At 44.5% G+C, this 10,243-nt stretch overlaps 1 non-coding gene across 1 annotated transcript; it reads left to right on the top strand.

Annotated features, from left to right (window-relative positions):
• Positions 1–3,862: 3,862 nt before the first annotated feature.
• Positions 3,863–4,020, top strand: LOC120520967. The gene has a single exon (XR_005631935.1). It is a non-coding gene; the product is annotated as a U1 spliceosomal RNA (small nuclear RNA).
• Positions 4,021–10,243: the final 6,223 nt, after the last annotated feature.

Here is a 10,243-nt window from a genome sequence, read left to right on the forward strand (position 1 = left end):
GGATTCCCTAAGTTCTGGATATCATGCCAGCCTACACTGGTACTGTGGTGGTGTGGAGACAGAACCTCTGTTTTTTCCCAATTGATTCTGTGGTTGCGTCAGGGTGTGTTCTTGCTCCTACTTTGTTCAGTGCTTGTATGGACTGGGTGTTGTGCAGAGGTCATGGGGTTCTGCGCTGTGGGGCATCTGTTGGAGAAGAAAGATTCATGAATATTGACTTTGCTGATGATGCTGTGATTGTCGTTGGAGTCAATGGAGGCTCTGATCAGGTGCTCAAGAGACTGGTGAGGAGTCTGAGTGTCTGGGCTTGTGAGTGTCCTGGATGAAAACCAACAGCCAGGCCTTTAATGACCTCTTGGGGCACAGATATCAGCAGTGTGTCTGTTTGCGGAGAGTGTGTTGCCTTGTTGAGTGGTTTACTTACCTTGGCAGTGACATTCATGTCCCTGGTGACTCTTCCTATGAAGTCAGTAGACAGATGGGAGAGCTTGGTGGTTCATGAGGTCACTGGAAGGGGTGTGTGAACTCCCAATATCTCTGCAAAGAACGAAGGGCAATCTTTAGAGTCCTGGTGCTTCCTTTCTTGCTATATGTTTGTGAGACATGGATGCTCCCAGTGACCTGGAGATGAAGACTGGACTCCTTTGGTACTGTGCCTTGCGAGAATCCTTGGTACCGCTGGTTTTACTTTGTGTTCCTCATGGAATCCGTTGGGAAATGGAAGGAAAAACCACTAGGAAGAATAAGGTTGTCAAATGTTGTGAAAGTATTGGGGTTAAGAATACAGAGAGGATGGAGTGGAAAGAAATGGGAAAAAGATAACCAAAAAAAAAAGCAGGATTTTGGAGGTTAACGAACTTATCAATAGAAGGGAAGATATTGCTGATGAAGGCGAGTTACAATCCCAAAACTATCGTATTTAGCAAATGTGTTTTCCACCAAAAGAAAATAGTAAGAAAATTATAAGAAAGTGTTTTGTGTTCTTATAGGGTTCATAATGTGAAAAATTGGCAAGAAGGAAGGTAATGAAAATGGAGGAAAGAGGTTCGAATATAGAAAGGAGTTGACTTTAAGACACACAGCAACTGTTGTTAAAAAGACATTAAGTAAAATTGGGAAGTTAGCGGATATGATCAGATATCTGCTGGGAACAGAATTCAAAAGCAAAAGAGCCAATTAAATAAGGGAAATCCGAGTGCCATCTGCAGGGCAAGTGGCAGGAGGACTTTAAAACGACATGAAAATACATAGAGGGCGGTTAAAATATTAGGGATCCATTTTGGAGAGGAGAGGAGGAAGAAGAGACTGGAAGGAGATGGAAGAAAGTTATACAAGCTCACAAGTCTCTGGAGGACTAGGAGACTAACATATGAGGGCAAAATTTTGCTAATTAAGTCAATAATTTTGCCCAGGCTCTTTTCTGGCAACAGTTTTTCTGGACAAAATATATTCTAAGGAAAATCGAAAGACAATTTTTTTATTTTTTGGGAGGTCTACAGATGAAAAGGGTTTGCAAGACAGAAAGTAAGAAACAAAAAAGGAAAGGGGAGAAAAAGGTTTTCTGGACTTAAGGATCTTGTTAAGATTGAAATACACGGCCGTTTACATATCCTTGTTACAGAGGCGGAAAGGGAGGGCTGGCAGTTTGCCAGGTACATGATGGGTGGTCATCTAAGAAGGTTTGGGCTTTATAAAACCCAGAACAAGAAACCATATGAGTTTAGATTACCCAAACTATACAGGAGGTTGATGGACTGTATCAAAGATTGTGGGCTTCAGCAGGATGAAAGGACTTGTGGAGGAGGTGGAAGAATTAGTGGAAAAAGTAAGGAAAGTGAGAAGCCGTAAACATTACTGGGAAATCTAGAGGAATCTAAACTGATATGGGAAAGATTTGGGGAAAGTTTCCAAATAATCAAGTAGCAGATATAGCCGGGCTGGCTCCCCATGAAGCACGAGAAACCAACCTGGCTTTAAGAAAAAGAAAGAATTTACAAGGGCCTAAATGCCCCAGGGCGGATGTAAAGAAAAAAATAAGTCAGTATGGACATGCAATGTGGGACTGCCCACAGTGGCAAGGATATGGAAGGAAGTAAGGCAGAGACACATAAGTGAGACATCAAGCTGGATAGAGCTTGGTGGTGTTTGGGAGGTCAGGGAAAAGAGGGTCGGGAAGAAAGGTGGGACCGAATAAACGTGATAAAGAAGTATTGTGGAAGGCAAGGTGTGCATACACAAATAAACAGAAAGTTTTTCCCAACAGAAAATAATTGGAATGATCAGAAAACCTCTGTTTATGAGAAAAAACATCTCAACTTTGGAAGCCCTCTTTTCTAAGCGACAGCCCTATGTTTTTTTTTTTTCTCTCCTTCCCTGTCTGTCTTCATTTTTTTTTTTGCCATTTTTTTAAATTTGAATATGCGTTGTCCTTCATGCTGATCCCCTTCTGTCGGCTCTCTGCTCTCGCTACCCATTTAAGACCCCCTGTTCCCGTTCCTCCTCATGGAGGGGGATGGATGGATAGAAAGACAGATAGATCTCGTCCAGCTCTTCAGGCGGGGAGCCTGCAACTTTACAAAGGGGGGCATCGTCCAGAAAGGACCAGCAGCCTCGTGTCCTTTCCAACCTGCAATCCACAGTGGCATCAAAGGGAGGGCAGCCCCGGCTCAAGTCTCGAGCGTGTACCCAGGGCGCCCCAGATCACTCGGCTGCCAAAGCCCAGCTTCTGATACGGGTGGAAGAGGAAAGACGAGGCGAAGGGCGACTCCTGCTGGCAGAAAGGCAAAAGCTTACGGCACTCGGTATTCCCAGGGGTCTCCCATCAAGTACTAACGAGCCCGACTCTGCTTAGCTTCGAGATCGGACGAGATCGGCGTGTTCAAGTGGTATGGCGTAAGCGAGGGCTGCTCGTTTTCTCTCCCAAATGGGCAGCAATGGAAGCCCTCTTTTCTAAACGACAGCCTATGTTTTTTTTTTTTTCTCCTTCCCCTGTCTGTCTTCATTTTTTTTTTTTAATTGCCATTCTTTTGAAATTTTAGTTATGTCTTTGAATTAGAATGTGCGTTGTCTTCATACTGATCCCTTCTGTCGGCTCTCTGCTCTCGCACCCATTTAAGACTCCCTGTTACCCGTTCCACCTCATGGATGGATGGATTGATGGATGGATGGATGGATGGATAGATAGACAGAGATCTCGTCCAGCTCATCAGGCGGAGCCTGCAACTTTACAAAGGGGGCATCTTCCAGAAAGAACCAGCAACCTCGTATCCTTGCTAACTGCAATCCCACAGTGGCATCAAGAGGGAGGGCAAGCACCGGCTCAAGTCTCGACGTGTACCAGCGCTGCCCCAGATCACTCGGCGGCCTCGGCCCCAGGTCTTCCGAGGTGCTCTGCTGCCGTGTCGGCGCCCACGCCGAGGCTTCTTCCTCTCGGTCTCCGGGCGCAGGGTCGCCTTCCTCTTCGCAGCTTGCCTTCCTGCCTCCTGCCGCCGCCTGCCGCCTGTCTTTGCTGTTGGGCGGCTGTTTCTCATTCAGCATCCCGCCCAGTCTACCCTCCTGTTTCTCTTCCAGCCAATAAGCTCCAGCGATGGGTGGCTGGTTTACATAAGGCGAGGTGCACCTTGGGGTTGCTAGTGAAACCTGTCTAATCAAGGTGGTGAGGTCGGTGCAACCCTAACATCCGGTCACGGTGCCACGGGCGTCTGGGCAGCAGCTAGCTCCGCGCATGCGCTCCCGGGCCAAAGAAGCCCAAGGATCCCGGGAAAAAGCCCGAAGGAGGCAAGGACCGAGGACTGTGCTGGGAAAACCTCCGCCGCCGAGCGATGAAGCCGAGGAAGTGGGAGGATGAGCGCCAGGCTGTACAACTCATACCTGGCGGGAGATACCATGATCACTAAGGTGGTTCTCCCAGGGCAGAGCTCATCCATTGCACTCGGGTGTGCTGACCCCTGCGATTTCCCAAATGCGGGAAACTCGACTGCATAATTTGTGGTAGTGGGGACTGCGTTCGCGCTCTCCCTGATAGTCCTGGTTCAAAAACAGACTGAAAACATGCGTTTCAACTTATGGAAGTGGTGCTTGGCGATTGTGAAGCAGGAGCCTGTGAGACAACAGGGTCTGGGAGCTTTAAGCAATAAATAAAGAAGTTCAAAATCAATCAATCAATCTGTCTGTCTGTCCATTTATTTATTTATTTTGAGGACCCCGCCAATAGAAAATTATAATAAAAATAATATTAATTTAAATTAACTAATCAATGTATGTTATTTATACTTGGGACCCCACACACATAATAAAATAATAATATAAATAATCATTCATTATTTTTAGTGCCTCTTTACTGAGTTTAAGCCGCTTTCCTTGCCAAGGCCAGCTTCGACACAGGTGGAAGGAGGAAAGAAAGACGAGGTGAAGGCGACTCCTGCTGGCAGAAAGGCAAAAGCTTACAGCACTCAGTATTCCCAGTAAACGAGGGCTGCTCTTTTCTCTCCCCCAAAAATACAACTTTGGAAGCCCTCTTTTCTGAACGACAGCCGTATGTTTTTTTTCATCCTTCCCTGTCTGTCTTCATTTTTTTTGCCATTCTTTTGAAATTTTTTCGGAATGTCTTTTGAATTAGAATGTCGTTGTCCTTCATGCTGATCCCCTTCTGCGGCTCTCTCGCTCTCGCCACCCATTTAAGACCCCTGTTACGTTCCACCTCCCTGGATGGATGGATGGATGGATGGATACATAGATAGACAGATAGATCTCGTCCAGCTCTTCCAGCGGGCCTGCAACTTTACAAAGGGGGCATCGTCCAGAAAGGACCAGCAACCTCGTGTCCTGCTAGCGTGCAATCCCACAGTGGCATGGAGGCGAAAGCGTGAATATGGCAAAGTTTCTGCGCCTTTGTCGATTTTCACAAAGCATTCGACTCAGTTGTTCGAGCTTCCTTGGGAGTTCCTGAGACTTAGTGGGATTCCCCTGAAGTTGCTGGATATCATGGCCAGCCCGTACACTGGTACTGTGAGTGGTGTGGAGACAGAACCTCTGTTTTCCCAGTTGATTCTGTGGTTGCGTCAGGGGTGTGTTCGCCCTACTTTGTTCAGTGCTTGTATGGACTGGGTGTTGTGCAGGGTCATGGGGTTCCAGCTGTGGGGCATCTGTTGGAAGAAAGATTCATGAATATTGACTTTGCTGATGATGCTGTGATTGTCATGGGTTGGGGGCCGCCCGGGTGCTCAGAGACTGAGGGGGGAGTCTGAGTGTCGGGGCGGGAAGTGCCCTGGAGGGCCAACAGCCGGGCCGGCCCAAGCCTCTTGGGCACAGATATCAGCAGTGTTCTTTTTTGCGGAGAGTGGGGTTTTGGCCTTGTTGGGTTTTTAAACTTACCAGCAGGGGCATTAAATGCCCCTAGTGCCCTCTTCCTATGAAGTCAGTAGACAGATGGGGGGGGGAAGCTTGGGTTTTCCCTTGAGGTCACGGGGGAAAGGGGGGGGTAGGCCTCCCAATTTTTGCAAAGAACAGAAGGGCCAAGTTTTTAAAGAGTCCGGGGTCTTCCTTTCTTGCTATATTTTTTGTGAAACATGGTTTGCCCCCCAGTGACCTGAGATAAAACCCTGGACTCCTTTTATTGTTGCCAGGGGAAACCCTTTGGGAGGACCCCCTTTTTTACTTTGTGTTCCTCATGGAGATCCGTTGGGAAATGGAAGGGAAAACCATAGGAAGAAAAAAGGTTGTCAAATTTTGGAAAGTATTGGGGTTAAGAATACAGAGAAAGGAGGGAAATTGGAAAAAAAGGGGGGAAAAAAGAAAACCCAAAAAAAAAAAAGCAGGATTTTGGAGGGTTAAACAAACTTATCAATAAAAGGGGAAGATTTCTGATGAAGGCAGTTACAATCCCAAAACTATAAGTATTTAGCAAATTTTTGTTTTCCCCCAAAAAGAAAATAGTAAGAAGAATTATAAGAAAGGGTTTTGTGTTCTTATAGGGTTCATAATGTGAAAATTGGCAAAAAAGGAAGGTAATGAAATGGAGGGAAAAGAGGTTCGAATAAAAGAAAGGGAGTTGACTTTAAGACACACAGCAACTGTTGTTAATATGACATTAAGTAAAATTAGGAATTTAAACCCGGATATGGATAATATCTCTAGGAACAAAAAAATTCAAAAAACAAAAAAACCCAATTTAAATGGGGGGAAATCAGTGCCATCCCCCAGGGAAAAAGTGGCAGGAGGACTTTGGCCACGACATGAAAAATACATAGAGGGGCGGTTAAAATATTGGGGACCCCATTTTGGAGAGGGAGAAGGGAAGAAGGACGGGAAAGGAATGGAAAGAAAGTTATACAAGCTCACAAGTTTTGGAGGACTAGGAGAAAACTTATGAGGGAAAGGGTCCCGCTAATTAAGCCCAAAAATTTTTTGCCCAGGCTCTTTTCAAAACATTTTTTTTTAGGGGACAAAATATATTCAAAGGGAAAATCGAAAAGACAATGTTTTTTTTTTTGGGAGGTCTACAGATGAGAAGGTCCAAGAAAAGAAAGAAAAAAAAAAAGGGGGGAAAAAGGGTTTTCTGGACTTGGGATCTTTTAAGATTGAAATCCCGGCCGTTTACTATCCTTTTTTTTAAAGGGGGGGAAAGGGAGGGCCCCCATTTAGCCAGGTACATGATGGGTGGTCTTTAAAAAAGGTTTGGGCTTTTAAAACCCAGAACAAAAAACCCATATGAGTTTAGATTACCCAAACTATACAGGAGGTTGATGGACTGTTAAAAAAAGATTGTGGGCTTCAGCAGGATAAAAAAAGGCTTGTGGGAGGGGGGGAAAGGGGTTGGGGGAAAAAAGAAAGGGAAAGGGGTGAGAAGCCGGAAAAACATTACGGGGAAATCTAGAAAAGGAATCTAAACTGATAGGGGTTTGGGAAAGTTTCCAAATAACCCAAGTAGCAGATATACCCCGGCTGGCACCCCTTGAAGCACTAGAAACCAACCTGGCTTTTTAAATAAAAAAAAAGAATTTACAAGGGGGTAAATGTCCCAGGGGACGGATGAAAAAAAAAAAAAAATAAGTCAGTATGGACATGCAATGTGGGACTGCCCACAGTGGCAAAGGGTATGGAAGGAAATAAGGCAGAGACACATAGTAGACATCAAGCTGGATAGAGACTTTTGGGGGTGTTTGGGAGGGTCAGGGGAAAAAGAGGTCGGGAAGAAAGATTTGGGGCGAATAAGCGTGATAAAAAAAATTTTTGTGGAAGGCAAAAAGGGGTGCATACACAAATAAAAAAAGAAAGTTTTTCCCAACAGAAAATAATTTGGGAAAGATCAAAAAAACCCTCGTTTTATGGAAAAAAAATCTCAACTTTGGAAGCCCTCTTTTTTAAACGACAGCCCTATGTTTTTTTTTTTCTCCTTCCCCGTCTTTCTTTTATTTTTTTTTTTATTTTTTTTTTGAAATTTTTTTTAAAATTTTTAAAACGTTGTCCTTATGCCCAAACCCCCTTTTGTGGGTCTTGCCACCCATTTAAGACCCCCTGTTACCCCTTCCACCTCATGGAGGATGGATGGGGGAAAGGATACATAAAATAGCCGGGGGGTCTCGTCCGGGTCTTCAAGGGGGCGGGGGGCCTGCAACACAAAAGGGGGGATGGGGCAGAAAGGACCAACAACCTCTTGTCCTTTTCCGCGTGCAATCCCCGTGGAGGGGCATGGGGTGAATATCGGCAAAATTTCTTAGCGGGCCCTTTTTGGGTTTTTTTACCCCGGGATTCGACTCAGTTGTTCGAGCTTCCCCGTGGGAGTTCCGGGGGGGTGGGGGTTCCCTGAAGTTGCTGGATATCATGGCCAGCCCTTAAAACTGGTACTGTGAGTGGGGGTGGAGACAGAACCTCTGTGTTTTTTTCCCCGTTGATTCTGTGGTTCGTCAGGGGTGTGTTCTTGCTCCTACTTTGTTCAGTCTTGTATGGACTGGGGGTTGGGGCCCCGGGTCATGGGTTCCCCGCGGCTGTGGGGGGATCTGTTGGGAAAAAAAGATTCATGAATATTAAATTTTCTGATGATGCTGTGATTGTGTGGAGTCAATGGAGGCTCTTTATCAGGGTGCTCAAAAGACTGAGTAGGGAACCAGTGTCTGGGCTTGTGGGTGTCCTGGATGAAAACCCCAGCCAGGCCTTTTGACCTCTTGGGCACAGATATCAGCAGTGTGTCTGTTTTTCGGAGGGTGTGTTGACCTTGTTGGTGGTTCCTTGGCAGTGACATTCATGTTTGGTGACTCTTCCTATGAAGTCCGGAGACAGATGGGGGAGGGTTGGTGGTTCATGAGGTCACTGGAAAGGGGGGGTGTAGGGGCCCCCCAATATCTCTCAAAGAGCGAAGGGCCAAGTCTTTAAAAGGGCCTGGTTGCTTCCTTTCTTGCTATATGTTTTTTGAAATGGATGCTCCCCAGTGACCTGGATGAAAAACTGGACTCCTTTGGTACTGTCCCATGGGGGAATCCTTGGTACCCCCTGGTTTTTCTTTGTGTTTTCCCCATGGAATCCGTTGGGGGAAAAGGAAAAGGAAAAAACCCCTAGGAAGAATAAAGGGTTGTCAAATGTTGTGAAAGAAATTTGGGGGTTAAAAATACAAAAAGAGGATGGAGTGGAAAGAAAAAGGGGGAAAAAAAATAACCAAAAAAAAAAAACAGGATTTTTTGGGGGTTAGAGCTTATCCCAAAAGAAAAGGGAAAATTTTGCTGAATGAAGGCAGTTAAAAATCCCCCAAAAATATAAATTATTTAGCAAATGTGTTTTTTCCACCAAAAAAATAGTAAGAAATTTTAAAGAAATTTTTTTTGTGTTCTTATAGGGTTCATAATTAAAAAAATTGGGAAAGGAAGGTAATGAAAAAGGAGGGGAAAAAGGGGTTTGAATATAGAAAAAGGGGTTGACTTTTAAAAAACACAGCAACTTTTGTTAATATGACATTAAAGAAAAATTGGGGAAATTAAGCGGGGTATGATCAGATATCTGCAGGGAAAAGAAAATTTAAAAAAAACAAAAAAGGCCCCTTAAAAAAAAGGGGGAAAACCGGGGTGCCATCTGCAGGGCAAAATGGCAAAAGGGCTTTGAAAAAGGGCATGAAAAATACATTAAGGGGTTAAAAATTTGGGGTCCCTTTTGGGAGAGGGGAAGGAGGGAAGAAGAGACTGGAAGGAGATGGAAAGAAAGTTATAACAAGCTCACAAGTCTCTGGAGGACTAGGAGACTAACATATGAGGGCAAAATTTTGCTATAAGTCCAATATTTTCCCTAGGCTCTTTTCTGGCAACAGTTTTTTCCCCGACAAAATATATTCTAAGGGAAAATGAAAGACAATGTTTTATTTTTTTGGGAGGTCTACAGATGAGAAAGGTAAGACAGAAAGTAAAGAAACAAAAAGGAAGGGGAAAAGGTTTTCTGGACTTAAGGATCTTGTTAAGATTGAAATACCCGGCCTTTACATATCCTTCAAGGCGGGGGAAAGGGGCAGCGGTTTAGCAGGTAAAGATGGGTGGTCATCTAAGAAGGTTTGGGCTTTTAAAACCCCGAACAAGAAACCATATGAGTTTAGATTACCCAAACTATACAGGAGGTTGATGGACTGTATCAAAGATTGTGGGCTTCAGCAGGATGAAAAGGACTTTGGAGGGGGGTGGAAAGAATTAGTGGAAAAGTGGGGGGAAAATGAGAAGCCAGTAAACATTACTGGGAAATCTAAGAGGAATCTAAACTGATATGGGAAGATTTGGGAAAGTTCCAAATAATCAAGTAGCAGATATAGCCTGGCTGGCCGCCCATGAAACACTAAACCAACCTGGCTTTAAGTAAAAGAAAGAATTTACAAACTAAATGCCCCAGGGACGGATGTAAAAGAAAAAATAAGTCAGTATGGACATGAAATTGGGACTGCCACAGTGAAGGTTTATGGAAGGAAGTAAGGCAGAGCCCATAGTAGACATCAAGCTGGATAGAGACTTGGTGGTGTTTGGGAGGTCAGGAAAAGAGTGGGAAGAAAGATTGGGACCGAATAACGTGATAAAAGAAGTATTGTGGAAGGCAAGGTGTGCATACACAAATAAACAGAAAGTTTTTTCCCAACAGAAAATAATTGGAATGATCAGAAAACCTCTCGTTTTAGAAAAAAAACATCTCAACTTTGGAAGCCTCTTTTAAAACACAGCCCTATGTTTTTTTTTTTTTTTCTCCTTCCCCTGTCTGTCTTCATTTTTTTTTTTTTTTTTTG

The sequence above is a fragment of the Polypterus senegalus genome, unplaced genomic scaffold (assembly GCF_016835505.1).
Source record: "Polypterus senegalus isolate Bchr_013 unplaced genomic scaffold, ASM1683550v1 scaffold_2032, whole genome shotgun sequence".
Classification (NCBI taxonomy): domain Eukaryota; kingdom Metazoa; phylum Chordata; class Cladistia; order Polypteriformes; family Polypteridae; genus Polypterus; species Polypterus senegalus.